The sequence below is a fragment of the Schistocerca gregaria genome, chromosome 1 (assembly GCF_023897955.1).
Source record: "Schistocerca gregaria isolate iqSchGreg1 chromosome 1, iqSchGreg1.2, whole genome shotgun sequence".
Classification (NCBI taxonomy): domain Eukaryota; kingdom Metazoa; phylum Arthropoda; class Insecta; order Orthoptera; family Acrididae; genus Schistocerca; species Schistocerca gregaria.
Window position 1 is genome coordinate 1046066912 of NC_064920.1, and position 16687 is coordinate 1046083598.

Below are 16687 nucleotides of genomic sequence, written 5' to 3' on the forward strand. Positions count from 1 at the left end.
ACAACATCGATGTACTGTGGAGACCTCACGCCCCACGTGTTGAATAATTCGGCGGTACGTCCACCCGGCCTCCCGCATGCCCACTATACGACCTCGCTCAAAGTCTGTCAACTGCACATACGGTTCACGTCCACGCTGCCGCGGCATGCTACCAGTGTTAAAGACTGCGATGGAGCTCCGTATGCCACGGCAAACTGGCTGACACTGACGGCGGCGGTGCACAAATGCTGCGCAGCTAGCGCCATTCGACGGCCAACACCGCGGTTCCTGGTGTGTCCGCTGTGCTGTGTGTGTGATCATTGCTTGTACATCCCTCTCGTAGTGTCCGGAGCAAGTATGGTGGGTCTGACACACCGGTGTCAATGTGTTCTTTTTTCAATTTCCAGGAGTGTAGTTCTGGTTGCCATATTGTCTGTTTCTAGGTTTGTCTGTGTAATATTCATTAGTACGGAAATGCGATCTTTCTCTGTAACTATTACTCTGCCAGTGGTTGTCATATAGGTGGTGTCTGTTTTGGTCACGATTTGTATTGTGAGAATACCCTTGTCGTGTCCAGTTATTATTTCTTTCATCGCGGAATTGTGAAGGATGTGACCTGTAATTGTTGTGCTCCTGTTTTCGCGTTTCGCGATTGTCAGTGTCAATTTCCAGTTCTTGTAACAGTCCCTGAAAAGCTTCAATGTCGTCTTTGCATCGTCCTGCTAAAATAATATTCCTTAAATGTTCCGGCAATTTCATTAAGCAAATTCGGATGATTTCTGGAGGGCTGTATGGGTTTGAAAGATATTGATTCTTATGCAACATGTCTTCAAAATATTTGACAAGACTGGAAAATTCAGATTGTTCAAAGTGTTTCATCATCATTATGCTATGTTTTACTCGGTTTTGTGTAGCTTTCTACTGTGTCCTTTAAGTTTTACTGAGTTTTTGCAAGTTGTGTAATCGAATCGGTAGATGCAATTGAGCCAATTTTAGCTTGAAACGTCTCATGATTTTCATGAACAATAGTTTGCAGTTTTCTTATGGCTGATTCGTGATTCTGTAATGTATTTTCATGCCGCCAAAAAGTAGGTTGGAAATGCTCACAAATTTGTGTTTTTACGTCATTACAGACTTTTTGACATTTTGATTCGATTTTATGCAAATCAGTAGTTAAATCTTCACGTGTTTGTTCAAGCGTATGTTCCACTGAGTCTTACTTTTGAAGCTTTTGTTCCATTGTGTCTAACTTTTGAAGATTTTGTTCCATTGTGTCTAACTGTTGCTGTGTTTGTCTCTGGTGTTGTTCCATTGTGTCTAACTTTTGAAGGATCTGCTGTGTTTGTCTCTGATTTTGTTCCATTGTGTCTAACTGTTGCTGTGTTTGTCTATGATTTTGTTTCATTTGTTGCATTAATTGCAATAATAATGTATTAGTGTCTGGAATCTGTTCCTCTATGCTTTTCGGCAGTGCATTTGCACCGGCAACATTCACGTTTTGACAAGCACAAAATGTGGCTTGACTTATTTAAGAAAATAGTGAGGACGCAAAACCTGAATGTACAGTATTTGCAAGATTGTGTCCTGTCATTTCGGATTCCTGACGCGAGCTGTTGCCGACTGATCGATCGATAATGTTTCCATGTTCACTAATTGTTTCACTGCCTACACAATTATTTGCAGCCCGCTCCATTACCCTATGCACAATTACCAAATTACTACTTTGAATATTAGTTAATTCATTACACGGTGGCACTAACACACTGCTTTCGTCTTCACTGTCATTTCTCAGTTTACTTTGTAGCCTAGTATTACGTTTTTCACACGCCATTATTGTCCCAAGATTTCACACGACAACAAGAAAAACACAATTTGAAGAGCAAAAATAAGAGAACACATTAACATAGCACTGAAAGTAATATCTAGTTAATTGGAAGCGCAGCTGCGAAATACTTGGTGCAAACCTCCATGTATGCCACAACTGTTTTACTGTACAACAATGAAAGACTGCAACTACTAAGGAAATTCTCTCTATGATTACGCGCTAGCAATAAACAAAAGCTACACTAATTACAGAAACTACAAAAAAAAAAAAATCAGAATATTCCTGTGAGGTATCCTCGGCTAAGGGTCGAAATATGAAACGTCCCCTTAGAAAAATTATTACAAGACTGTGCTTCAACTGAAACACAATATTTTTTAGCGCAACGCAATCTGACTTTCAAAAATCCCTACGAAAGAATGGCCCTGACTAACAATAACCTATACGTTTCACAAATCACTTACCTCACAAAAATCTTCGTTACTCAAGCTACTGCAATACAGCGAGCGCCACTACTGCCAGCTAAATAAAAGATACAAACTACTGAAGGCACTAACTACTGATAGGCATAGTTAGCAAATGAAAGATTTTAATAGAGAACAAACAATGTATTTACCTCACTAGTCATAATATATATATAGCAGTTCATGACACTAATTCTTACAAATTTCAAAACTCCGCCATCTCTCTCCCCACGTCCACCACTGCTGGCGGCTCACCTCCAACTGCGCAACGCTACGCGCTGTTAGCATCCAGCTGCCGCTGCCCAACACTACAATGGCAGACAACAATGCAAACTAGCCACAGACTGCACACGGCACAGCCAGTGATTTTCATACAGAGCGCTACGTGGCGGCGGCGTTACCAATAAAAAAAAACCTAAACAGCCTACTTACAGGTGAGGAGCATTTGTTTTACTTCGTAAGGCTACATCACATACTTTTAGTGCTGCCTCTTTCTGTGCATTACGTTTTTTAAAAAGTTCACTCTTGGTCTCGATTTCCTTAATTTCTAAATCCTTATGTACTATTCCACTGAAGAACTCATGCATTACGTTTTTTAAAAAGTTCACTCTTGGTCTCGATTTCCTTAATTTCTAAATCCTTATGTACTATTCCACTGAAGAACTCATGCACGGCATCTGTAACTGTGATCTGGATGACATTTTTCTTTTTTTCGTCGGCACGGTTTTTTAAGTTGCCAAAGCTCTTTTTTGTAAGTTTCTCTCTTCGGAGCGTTGTGCACAACTTCGAGGTCCCAGAGGAATGAATTTACTTTTATTATTCCTTTAATTATTTACTAGGTACTATACAACTACATTAACTTCTAACTATTAATCAAATAAACGTCACGTTTTTATTGTTAAGGTTAGAAAGCTTCAGGCGAAATATGCATGTATAACGCTTCAATCGCAAGTTTTACGGTAAGCCTGAGCAACATTATTTATTTAATCCCTACAGAGCGTAGCGAGTCATTCATTGTCGTGGAGATCTTCAGCACCCTGTGAAAACTGCATTAAATTATTGTGGATTTGTTTATTTTAACGTAATTTTTGAGCTACAATAATTTTGAGTGCTATTTCATGTACTGACTTCTTACTTTTCGCTTGCATCCCTGCTTTCTGTAATTTCTTTCCCATGCCAGTTTGGAAACATTACGCTAGGGATTGCTGCGCGTAATTGCTTCTTTCTTGAAGGTACTCCAGAAGTTCGTTTCTCAAATGTCGCTCATAATCTTCAGGCCGAAAATGAACTGAACACGCAAGTGCTGTTTTCACATTCACGTTGTCCTCATGTTTGCGTCGAACTATTCATTCATGTTGCAGTTGCTCATCTTTGGGGAAACCATGATAAATAACGTTTGTTGTCATTCGATCAGTATTAATGGATTGTGCCACGGGGATATTACAATGACCTTCACTCATGATTGACACGAAACAAATTATTTTCTTTACATGCACGCTACGACTCCTGTATTCTGCCGAATGCCCTGCACGACAGTATTCAAAGCCAAGTCAAGGCACACAAGGGCATCTGGGAATTTTTTTTCTCGCCAGGGGCCGTAATCGCCTACCCCTTATTATGTGTACCTTGGTTCGCATGTCTAGTTTATAGTAAACGTTTTTTATTGCTGATGGCTGAAAGAAAATGGTAGCGATGTCAATTTATTTGCGAACGAAGTAAATGACTGTGATGTCAGCATAAGCTAAATAAATTGGAAAAATTATGAATAACAAAATTGACATTACAGGATGGACTGAAAAAGAGACGTTTCTAAAATGTGGCTACACAAATGTCTGAGACTGAGAGACTTGTGTTCTTTTATATTTGTATGTCTTCATTGTTCTTTGTTTTTCTTTTTCTTTTCGGTGTGTCACTGATCAGTTTCCAGGAAGCCGTTGGACTGAGAATGTTACTAGCATTCGATTATAAGTACACAGTTCTACGCATATGAATGTCTGCATGTATGTAAACGTGTAGTAAGTTTGGCAAAGGTACGTTTCCATTCTGACAAGTTCCAGGCACATCTTGTCTACTGGTCTCAATTACCTGCGACATTTGCAGTATTTTATAGAAGTCTGTAGTGCGAGCATGTTTGCACAGTGAATCAAGTGTTTCGTCGATTTTGATCGCATATGAACAGCTCAGCTACTGTAGCTTTTGAGGTAATGTAGAGGAGGCAATATCGTCTGGTGAAGTGTTAACGACTTCTCTTCGTTTCTTAGCCGCGAGTGATAGCTACAGTTCGTTAATGTACCTAAGTGAATCTCCAGATCTGCCATTTCAGAGTTCACATCGGATGTGTACAAGACCATTGTTGCAGCTTTCAGGGATTGCATTAAAATAAGAACTGTTAAAATGAAACTTCGTTTATAAAAAGATTTCTTCTGAATTGTTTACTTTTTGTTAAGTGGTAAGCTGTCATTAACATACGAGGTTTCATACAGTACCGAAAATTTGTGTGGAGGAATGTTGAGGCTGGCTGTTCGCTTGGGGAGGAGGATATGAACTCTGTGGATTTGTGGGAAGACACACTAAAAGTTCAATTGAAAGAGCTTTTCATTACATACATTAAAGAGCTAGGAGGACTACTAAAAATGTTTACGGAATGAGCAGTGTATTTAGAGTCCTCCGGAAACCAATGTTACTTTAGCGCGGAAGAGCAGCATGACTTGCGTTACGCTGTACTTATCGGCATAACTTTTTAAGAAAGAATTCTCCTGTGGAGGCCTGCTTTTCTGTTGATGTGTTTGATTCAGAGGATGGATACTGAAAAGTTATCAACGAACTTGGAGAAATGGATTGGAGCTTTCTGCGCTTCAGAGTTGTAAGCAAAGACAAGAAAAAAAGATTCTGGCGCATTTGTCCGTCAAAAACTTGCTCACTTTTTTTCACAGTCAGAAACAGGCGTGGCAACATCAATATGCCTTGTTACTACAATTACACGTTAGTGCTATACTTTCATTATACATTAATGTGACCTTTAATAATGAGCCATAAAACAATTTGTACGATATTTATATGTGCTCCCTAAATAATTAACAGCATTTTATTTTGTATCTAATTATGTACGTAAATAAAATCTTGAGAAACATTCGAAAATTGTTATTTATTCGTGAAGTTTAGCGAGCTTATTTGCAACTCGTTCAGTGGTCGCTGACAGGAGACTCGATTATAAAGAATATTGCCATTCAGTCGTGTAAACATCGTTAGCACCAGCACTGCTTGACTTTTTCTCTTGTATTTTATTTTTTTCTCTGAAGCATTGAGATGTCAGCGAGAGACGTTCCTGCTCAGCTTCTTCAATAGTGCATTCTGTAACATCAGAAATACGTTGCAGAGCATAGTTTCTACTCTTGGAATTCTTATGGCTAGAATTTATTACGTTCCACATTACTGTCTCCTGTTCATATAGTTCAATAAGTTTCGCCACTTCACACTTAGACCACTCCATGACAAAACAAACACTATCACCAGCAAAAAACAGAAATAATACAATCACAAGCAAGAGAGCACGTGTGAGGTTATACTCGCAGACTCTGGACTGCGATTAGTCATTAGAGACTGTACTGCGCATGCGCAAGTCCGGATACGTACTGCGCTCTGTTTCCATTGCTCGTGTCACAAGCTGAGGTACATGTTGTGTGCTGCAGTCGCTTGCGACATTTTTGTTCCCGGCTCTTCTATTTCAGCAAATTTCAGAAACACAAGCCGACACATAACGCGAAACATACTGTGAGACGGATCTGCTGTAATGGAAATGTATCTTTAGTCGGTTAGTGCAGAGATGCAGCGGACAGACGTTATTATCTTTTATTGACATGAAAGGTCAGATTCACTGATATTAGTTTGGTTCCTAATAATTCATGCGTCGACAGTGCTGAGGCGTAAGAGTGGCTAGTGTGCCAAAATTTACGAATCTCCAGTTGTAACTACCCTCCCCTCCACCGGCCTCAGTTTCCTCCCTTTTCTAATATAGTATAAACTTTGGAAATAATTAAATGTAATTCTGTAATTATCAGTTTATTTAACATACTCTTGTAAACACTGAGGCTGTGGGTATGGGTGTTAATTCCTGCAGACAGATTTTATGAAATACACTCCTGGAAATGGAAAAAAGAACACATTGACACCGGTGTGTCAGACCCACCATACTTGCTCCGGACACTGCGAAAGGGCTGTACAAGCAATGATCACACGCACGGCACAGCGGACACACCAGGAACCGCGGTGTTGGCCGTCGAATGGCGCTAGCTGCGCAGCATTTGTGCACCGCCGCCGTCAGTGTCAGCCAGTTTGCCGTGGCATACGCAGCTCCATTGCAGTATTTAACACTGGTAGCATGCCGCGACAGCGTGGACGTGAACCGTATGTGCAGTAGACGGACTTTGAGCGAGGGCGTATAGTGGGTATGCGGGAGGCCGGGTGGACGTACCGCCGAATTGCTCAACACGTGGGGCGTGAGGTCTCCACAGTACATCGATGTTGTCGCCAGTGGTCGGCGGAAGGTGCACGTGCCCGTCGACCTGGGACCGGACCGCAGCGACGCACGGATGCACACTAAGACCGTAGGATCGTACGCAGTGCCGTAGGGGACCGCACCGCCACTTCCCAGCAAATTAGGGACACTGTTGCTCCTGGGGTATCGGCGAGGACCATTCGCAACCGTCTCCATGAAGCTGGGCTACGGTCCCTCACACCGTTAGGCCGTCTTCTGCTCACGCCCCAACATCGTGCAGCCCGCCTCCAGTGGTGTTGCGACAGGCGTGAATGGAGGGACGAATGGAGACGTGTTGTCTTCAGCGATGAGAGTCGCTTCTGCCTTGGTGCCAATGATGGTCGTATGCGTGTTTGGCGCCGTGCAGGTGAGCGCCACAATCAGGACTGCATACGACCGAGGCACACAGGGCCAACACCCGGCATCATGGTGTGGGGAGCGATCTCCTACACTGGCCGTACACCTCTGGTGATCGTCGAGGGGACACTGAATAGTGCACAGTACATCCAAACCGTCATCGAACCCATCGTTCTACCATTCCTAAACCGGCAAGGGAACTTGCTGTTCCAACAGGACAATGCACGTCCGCATGTATCCCGTGCCACCCAACGTGCTCTAGAAGGTGTAAGTCAACTACCCTGGCCAGCAAGATCTCCGGATCTGTCCCCCATTGAGCATGTTTGGGACTGGATGAAGCGTCGTCTCACGCGGTCTGCACGTCCAGCACGAACGCTGGTCCAACTGAGGCGCCAGGTGGAAATAGCATGGCAAGCCGTTCCACAGGACTACATCCAGCATCTTTACGATCGTCTCCATGGGAGAATAGCAGCCTGCATTGCTGCGAAAGGTGGATATACACTGTACTAGTGCCGACATTGTGCATGCTCTGTTGCCTGTGTCTATGTGCCTGTGGTTCTGTCAGTGTGATGATGTGATGTATCTGACCCCAGGAATGTGTCAATAAAGTTTCCCCTTCCTGGGACAATGAATTCACGGTGTTCTTATTTCAATTTCCAGGAGTGTAGTTGGTTTAATTTATTAACTGTTTAAACAGTGTAATGTTCAGCCTTGATATTACTTCACAACCACTTACAGAACCAAAATAGTTAACACAGGGATTGCAGAATCTCATCGATCCGCAGAAAGCGGGCAAGTGTTTCGAATAAAATAGCTTCCCTATGCGGGAATATGCATTATGGATGTACGAGTAGGGTTTGTCGACATACGGCTGATGATATATAGAAATTCCGGTCACGCCGTGAGTCGTGCTCAGATAGCCAGACAGTAAGAAAACCACTTCGATAAGGGGGAAATCGGAGTTCCCGAGTCTCACCGGTACGGTAGCTCAGCGTATTCGATCAGAGGGCTAGCTGGTCTCTGCAATAAAAAAAAGTAAAGGCATCAAAAACGAACTTGAACAGGTGTCATGTGGCGTCCGCCACTGCCAAATGCAACTAACAGGAAAATAAAAGGCCCGATCCGGTGAAAGGTCTCTGTTGGATTTCTTTCATGTTAATTTCTTAAATCTGTTGTCATTTACGGCATAAATTCCTCTTCTAAATTTACTGTGGTGTTTCTGACTATCTGGGAAGAGACTGAGCAGTGAAACGTGTTACTTTTACACATAAACAAACACATCTGTCACACTACTACACTCTAAAACAAAGTCCATATGTAATTCATGTCACACAGTCTCATACGGAACCTACATCCGCTTTCTTTTATACACTGTATATGATAAGGTACTGTCATCCCCTTCCATTCTGTGTGAGAGGATGAATGAGCAAATCTATTTTTAGTTGCATGCTTGATGGTAGCAGACAAGCCTGTCTGCTGGAGAACAGTAGGACCAACGTCGGAACAGGTAGCTACGCTTTCTAAAAGCAGAGAGGTTTTTATTCTTAGTATGGTCCTGTCCCTCTCTGGTCACTTTCGTTTTTATCTGTTAAGCACGCTCGGTACGGGCCCAGGGCAGTCTGTCCGCGGCGAGCGTCTGACGTGGTAAGATCTCCGGCTAAGCGCGTGTCTGCTAAGTCCGTAGGACAATGGATTTCTTAAGTTCAGCCTAACTGAAAATTTAATCGCCTTTATTTCAGGTTTAGCTCTAAAACATCTAGTGTTATCTTAAATTGCAACGCAGTGTAATTCGAGTGTGAAGTTCAGAATATCTTCCGGTAGTTGCTTTTTCACTACTTTGTGAGTAAAGTGGAACCACGTGTTGATCAGTAACTCTAACTAAGATCATCAATCTTAAATGCGAATGTGCGTGAGATTATAACATGTCGTCTTGACAATATTTTTCAATATAGCAACTTTTCTTTATGTTCAACCCACGTACACTCCACGTGGAGTGTACTTTGTGAGACCAGTACCACGTGCTTATACAATTGTTTGACCCATCAGGTTAATAGTAAGACGATAGTAACCAGTTCGAGGTTTTTTTTGTAAATTTCGTTTCGATGTAATTTATTTTCATCATCAAAATTATTGTGGAGTTGCGCTCTTTCCTTAAACCAAGTTAACCACGTGAAGCATGTGGTGTAAGCATCAAAGTAGCCCTCAGCTATTCTTTTCGGGAAGATTTCACAGAGAGTTAGTATGACTTTAGTATGTCAGTGTGTGGTAATTTCATGACGGGCAGGATAGCGCTACGAACGTAACTTCTTTGGGTGAAAATTGAATCGGTTGGTTGTGGTTAATTTCCTCTTGGGTATGTCTCAACGTTCTTCGTGTGTTATTTTATGAATGCAGTGTTGTAAGTAGTCTCCCAATCTTGGCTTCCTATCTGATGTGTTCCGTAAGATTACAAACTCACATTTTCACAATCTTAAATAAGGCACCAGTTTAGATATAAATCTAGTTTGATATGCTGAAATTTTAACGGAACAATAATCAAATTTAAATTAAATTTCTGAAATTAACATAAATTAATATAAACTGATTTACTTCTTTTTATTTAAATTGTCTTTATATATATATAATCACCGGTTATCGTAAGATGAGTACTAAAAGATTATAATTAATATTAGTCTGGTTGGGAACTTCGTAAGCTAGACTGGATACCTGGTGAAACAGTTGATCAGTAATGCAAGGTTAAATTCCCCAGACAGCTCACAGCTTTTAACCCGCTTTTATTGTCGATCAGCACCGATTTCTGAAGAAATTAAAGCAACAACATTACACCGGCACAAATTTTCATGTCGTCATTCCATTCTACAGCTGCTGGTTGTCAATGTTTGCAACTGAGCATACATTTCACATACAAAATAGGTAAACAGAATGAGATTTTCACTCTGAAGCGGAGTGTGCGGTGATATGAAACTTCATGGCAGATTAAAACTGTGTGCCGGACCGAGACTCGAACTCAGGACCTTTGACTTTCGCGGGCAAGTGCTCCACCAACTGAGCTACCCAAGCACGACTCACGCCCCGTCGTCACAGCCTTACTTCTACCAGTACTGTCATCTGAATTCTACAGCATTGACCAGTTTTGTCCATAAGTCCTAGCCTTGAATACGTTCCATAAGGTACTACGAGTGTCACAATTTATAAAAATGCGTTTACTTCATGCCTCTAAGGTATCAGGAGAAGTAATAATCTTTAAAATTCTCATTATTAGGAAACAAATTTATTAAAATTACTACTATTTCCATTTTTAAGATTGTTAATTTGGAACTGATATTTCATTGTAGTCGAAATGATTATACTTCACAATAACAGTACCTGTTCGAGTAAGGTATTTATAAACTGGTATCATGCTTCCTGCCACTTCAGCTCCTAATAATATACCAAAAGCAAAGCGTTTAGGAGGGATTTTTAATGTGGTGTACACTGGAACTGTGCATTTTAGTAATTCGCAAGCATAAAAACGATATCCACCAAATGCACGTTAGCTTCGTAGCGTCTGAAATCAATTTACAGTAGCGGCTGCTCGATTTGCTTCTGTCAGCCAGTGATAGTGAGCAAAGGACAAATGATGTAGTCAGCCTATCACAACATGACCTTCTTGTGATTAGCGTTGCTTACTCTCGACCACGATGCCCCGGGATCGTTTCCAGGACTCGTCGGGAATTTTCTCCACTAGGGACTGGGTATGTGCGTTATTCTCATCAAAACGTTAACATCACTCACTCAGAATTCCCCAGAAGGAAAATCCCGGCCACAAATGCCACACGCTTATTTCAACCTGACTTTTTCGTTTCTCTAACACACTGAGGTTCGAGTCATCTCTCGGACATGGGTGTGTGTGTTGCCCTTAGCGTAAGTTTGTTTGTTAGGTTTAGTGTGTAAGCCTAGGGACCGATGACCTCAGCAGTTCGGTCCCATAGGAACTTACCACAAATTTCAAATTTCCAACGACCTTTATTAAAAACCTGCGTCCAGTTTCGTTGCCAAAAAGCATCATCTTCAGGTCCCAAGAGTAATCTGCCATCAACGTATGAACCGCAATGACAAAGACCAACAGATTCTTCAGTTGGAAAGAGTACGACTTATTAAGCATGTACGCCAGTATGTGGAACCAACAACGTAGAGTGCAGCGGAGCGAAAATCAACTGGCGACAAATCACATAATCCAGTGGCAACTAAGTGACTGGATTATGTGATTTGTCGCCAGGAACATACGGAATCCATTTGATTTTGGCCCTACTGCACTCGAATTTGTTGGTTGCACAAACTGGCGTACATGTTTAATGAACTGTACTGTGTCCGTTGGGAGACTCCGTTGGTCTTTGTCGGTGTGGTTTTCACGTTGATGGCAGTTTACGCTTGGGGCTTGAAGATGACACCTCTTCGGCGTCAAAACTGGTAACGAGTTTCGAATAAACGACATTGGATTACAGGCCATCTGTTGGTTTTAATTATCATTATTACTTTATTTGTTCTGTGGGTGCCACAGGAATTGTCTTAGACCCAGTCAGATGTCTTCTAATAACTACGGCAGCATATCCGTCTGGAACTGTGGGTTCCTATAGATACTTAGAGCCCGCACTACACGTTGAGAGGCAAAAGTGGTTGTTGATCCACTTCTCTCAATCATGTGGGTTTTAAACTGATTATTTGCACGCATTGCGATGTTGGTATACCTATACATGATATCCGTAGGCTGGAACTTAGTGGAAACACTTCTGTGGAGACACAATGCAATGGAATCTATTATTGTCGCTGATAGCACGCGTTTTTGGCATACCTGCCTTACCCCTGAACAAATGGACTCGCCCGTCCCACGTCGCCGGTGTTCGCGCAATCGACAGAAACACAGTCACTTGTGAGCGAGCGGTCTAACGTAACCGTGTCACTATGTTTTCGAACAGGAACAACGGAGTTGGATCGAAATTCAACGTGCCAGAGGTCGTACAGTACGACAGTGTCATCAAGGTCTTCACGGGGCGTGCGGGAAATCGGCATTGCCCTACAGAACAGCATCTTGGGTAAAAGCCTTCAACGAAGGTCGGAAAACTGTGGCACACATGCATCTGGCAGGTCATCCTAGAGTTTCTGAAGAAGTGCATGCTGTTGCCGCGTTAATGGACAGTGATCGACGCCATACGATTCTTGAGCTCGCCCACGAAACTGGATTAGCACATACGACTGTGTTTCGCATCCTGAAAGAGTGACGGGGCATGTGAAGAATTGCATCACGATGCATTCCGCATGACTTCACGGAAATGAAGAACTGAATACTTTACGGCGCTGCTCACAAACACTTAGAGCACTATGAGCCCGAAGGAGAGGCTTTCTTACGCCGTACGCTCGTACTGGACGAGACATGGGCCACATCGTATCAACCAAAATTGAAACGCCAATCGAACGAATGGCGTCATTATGGGTCGCCGCGGAAGTCGAAAGTGCGTCAGAGCCCAGTATGGTGAAAGTTATGGTGATTCTCGTGTACGACTGTGATGGGACCAACTTTGCAAAAGAAGCGGTGACACTTTCTGCGCAACCCACCCATCATTTTGCACGACAATGCGCGGCCGCATACAGCACAAGCTGTGGCTGCTCTGTTCGGTCGATGGGACTGGGAAGTACTGTTACCATCCACCATACTCCCCGGGCTTAAGTCCTTGTGGGATTTGATTCCGAAGATGAAGGAACCACTTCGTGGCATTCGCTTCAGAACTGTTCCAGAGATTCGGTAGGAAGTAGATCGCTCCATTCGCACCATCAACAGAACAGGCTCTGCTAACGGTATACTACGCCTTCCACATCGCTGTCAAGGGGTTCTCTACAAAGCTGGTGACTACTTTGAAGGACAGTAACGGGTGCAAAGATGTAACTCTTTTGTATCGGTTTGGAATAAATAGTTGTGAAATCTTCTTGTATCTCCAGGCCGTTTCAGAGTATACCACCTTCTCTTGTAATTTTTGAGCAGAGTATTTACTGTTGTGTGTTACCCCTTCTAAAATTTCCTTTTCATTTCTGTTATTAGCTGATGTTCGTTTTCGTTGGCTCATTTATTATTCTCTCTTCCAGCTCCTGAAATTTTTATGTACGGTTTTGAAAGACTGATAGTGAGGGCATGACGCGATCCAAATACCTTTCAGCATTACCCCGCGTAGCTGATCTTAATTATTCGACGACATTCGCCATAAATGAAAGCTGTATCTTTTTGACACATACACGTATTAGTACCTACTCGCGGGAAAGTTTTTCTGAGCACCACAACAGCAGAGGACAGACTAATGGGCCTCAAATGCATAGCCAGATGCACCAACTCTGCCTGAGGTACGCTTCTGCTTACCTTTCGTACAGCAGGGAAGCCGTACCAGGGATTTCACCTGATGGCGGGACACTCGTCTGCGGCGTTGTCTTCACATTTGTGAAGACATTGCTAATTCTGAGTTTATCAGTTTTTCATCTTTTTACATCTCTACTTTCGTGGAACTTCATACACCGGTGTGTGAAACTAGAGAACCAAAGTAATTTTGCTCTATATCTCACGTACATAGCTCGATGAAACTTGGACCATGCATAAAAAGAGCTGCTACAGTATGGTGAAGAAAGTAACTTAAAGAAATTTGCAACGAGACTAAAGGTAATGACGGTTTTATTCAAAGACAATTACGGTGAATTTATTGATGTTCTCCGGCAAATTACAAGGACCTGTGGTGTAGTGGTAGCGTCTTTCATTAGAAATCAAAAAATGCTCGCTCCCGGGTTAGAACCACGCCACGGCTTAAATTTTGAATAAAAATCGTCAGCAATGGCGCGCGAAGACGTCTAGCAAAAGAAGTCGCCCTCATTCGGTTAATGGCCTTGTCAAAAGAGCAAAGGAACAGACAGAGGTTCAGGGCACTCTCTTTTTCCTTGGAGTGGGAAACTTCCCCTAAAGGTGGAAGAATCGGCAATGATCAACGGCATGAGGATGCAGAAGGCAGTGGAAACCATGGGAAGCGACCTACGACTTTCCTTTGCTAGTGTGAGGCTATATGCAAATGAACTATGTGCTGAATTCGGAATTCTATTATTAATTCCCCCAAAGCGATTCATGTGCACTTAATGAGATCTGACTATGCAATACAGGCCTTAGTTGGAGAATCGGTCGCTTGCCCCATAGAAAGTAGTGGAGGATGTAAATAACTAACATCAAATTAACCTTACCAAATTTTTGACTAGATCATAGGATAAGCTTGGTGTGTCAATATAGATAATCTGAAGTATTAAGAAAGGTAGTCAGATGTATTCATTTGAGAATTTACATATGCTCATAAATAGCATTAACGAAGTGATGCCGCTTGAATGTGGTCAGATTAATAACTTAATAAAGAGAAAGGAGTATAACACGAATCTACAGCTACAAAACCTAGCGATGCCGATTTGCACTTCCCCTTAACTGAATGAGACAACAAGATTCTATTTCACGTACTTTATATCTGTATCCAGCGACACGGATCAGAGGGAAACAGTGTCTTCCTGCGTTATTCACTTTGGGGAGACATTCTGCTTGCCTCGCGGAGTTCTCCTGGAAATGCCACCTCCCTATCAGGCAGCATCAAAGCCCTTCTGCTGGAGACCGGCCTGGCGGTGCCAAGACACTTGGGGTGCTGGAAGCTTTAAAATTCTACCTCCAAGCTAACTCGCTGCTGGCTTTCCGCCACCTGAGTACAATCCCGCAGAAAAGTCTATTCACAAAAAATGTTTGCACTTAAGGCAATGCAGCACGTTCTCATTGCTCATCCCTTAGCCATCTCTGTTAGCACAGCGCAATGAACCACAAATATTTGTTCACATCCATGCTGCTACTTGTCATTACTGCCCTAATTAATTACTCAAAAATGCAAAGTGGCGATTGATGTCGGCGTTGCACTCACAGTGCATAGCCCATATAGCTTGCCACCTTGCAACCATTGCATTAAGAACACATAACGTATATTCACAGGACATGTGGTCTGCAAATGAAAAAATGTCATGATCTCTCCATTGGCAAAAGATTTCAGAATAGTCCCCTACTCGGGTCTCTAGGAGGGGACTGTCAGGGGGGAGGTGACTATGAGAAAAATTTTCTATAACCAACGAACTGATAACGATCTAAGAGTTGGGGGATGAAATGTCAGAAGTTTTAACGTGGCGGAAAATGTAGAAAATCTCAAAAGGAAACGGCAAGGCTCAGTCTAGTTATAGTGGGGAACAGTGAAGTGAAATAGAAAGAAGGCCATGATTTCTGGCCAGATAAGTATAGGGTAACATCAGCAACAGCAGCAGCAGAAAATGGTGTGACGGAAGTATGATTCATTATGAATAAGAAGGTGAGTTACTCTGAACAGTTCAGTGATAGGGTTGTTCTCATCAGAATCGACAGAAAACCACCTAGTAATAGTGAAAGCTCTGTTCAAGAATCACAAGAGGAGGAAGTACACATGGAAAAGCGCAAGAGATATCGAAAGATTTTAGCTACATTGCACCATGGTCCGGCAAAGATTCCGGAATCAGATAGTGGGTATAAGGGTTGGAGCAGATAGACTCTTGATCACAATTTAGTAGTGATGAAGAGTAGGTTAGAGTGACTAGTTAGGAAGAAACAATGCGCAAAGAAGTGGGATATGGAAGTAGAAGAGATAAGCTTGAAGTTCTCTGAGGCTGTAGATACCGCGATGATGAATAGCTCTTTGGGCAGTTCGGTTGAAGAGGAACGGTCATCTCTAAAAAGGGCAATCACAGAAGTTGGAAAGAAAAACGTAAGTACAAAGAAGACAACTGCGAAGAAACGATGGGTAAAAAAGAGGTACTTCAGTTGATCGGAAAAAGAAGGAAGTACAAAATGTTAAGGGAAATTCAGTAACACAAAAATATGAGTCACTTAGTAATGAACTAAACAGGAAGTGCAGGGAAGCTAAGGCGAAATGGGTGCATGAAAAATATGAAGAAATCGAAAAAATTTCGGAAGGACTGAAACACAGAAAAGTCAAAACAACCTTCAGTGAAATTAAAAGCAAGGGTGGTAACATTAAGAGGGAAATAGGAATTGCACTGTTAACTGCAAATGAGACTGCGGATAAGTGTAAACTGTACTCTGAAGGCTGCTAGGAAGGCGAGGACTTATGTGATGATCCGGTAGAAGAGGAAACAGGAGCCAATGTAGAAGAGACAGGGGATCCAGTATTAGAATCGAAAGGTAAGAGCTTTGGGAGACGTAAGATCGAATAAGGCAGTGACGACAGGTAACATCCCATTATAATTTCTAAAATCTCTTGGGAAGATAGCAACGAAACGACTGTTCTCGTTGGTGTGTAGAATTGTGTGCGTCTGGCGATAAATCATCTGACTTTGGAGGAAACATCGTCCACAGAATCCCGAAGATTGCAAGGACAGACAAGTAGGAAAGTTATCGCTCAACCAGCTCAATAAGTCATGCATCCAACATGCTGACAAGGATAATATACAGAAGAA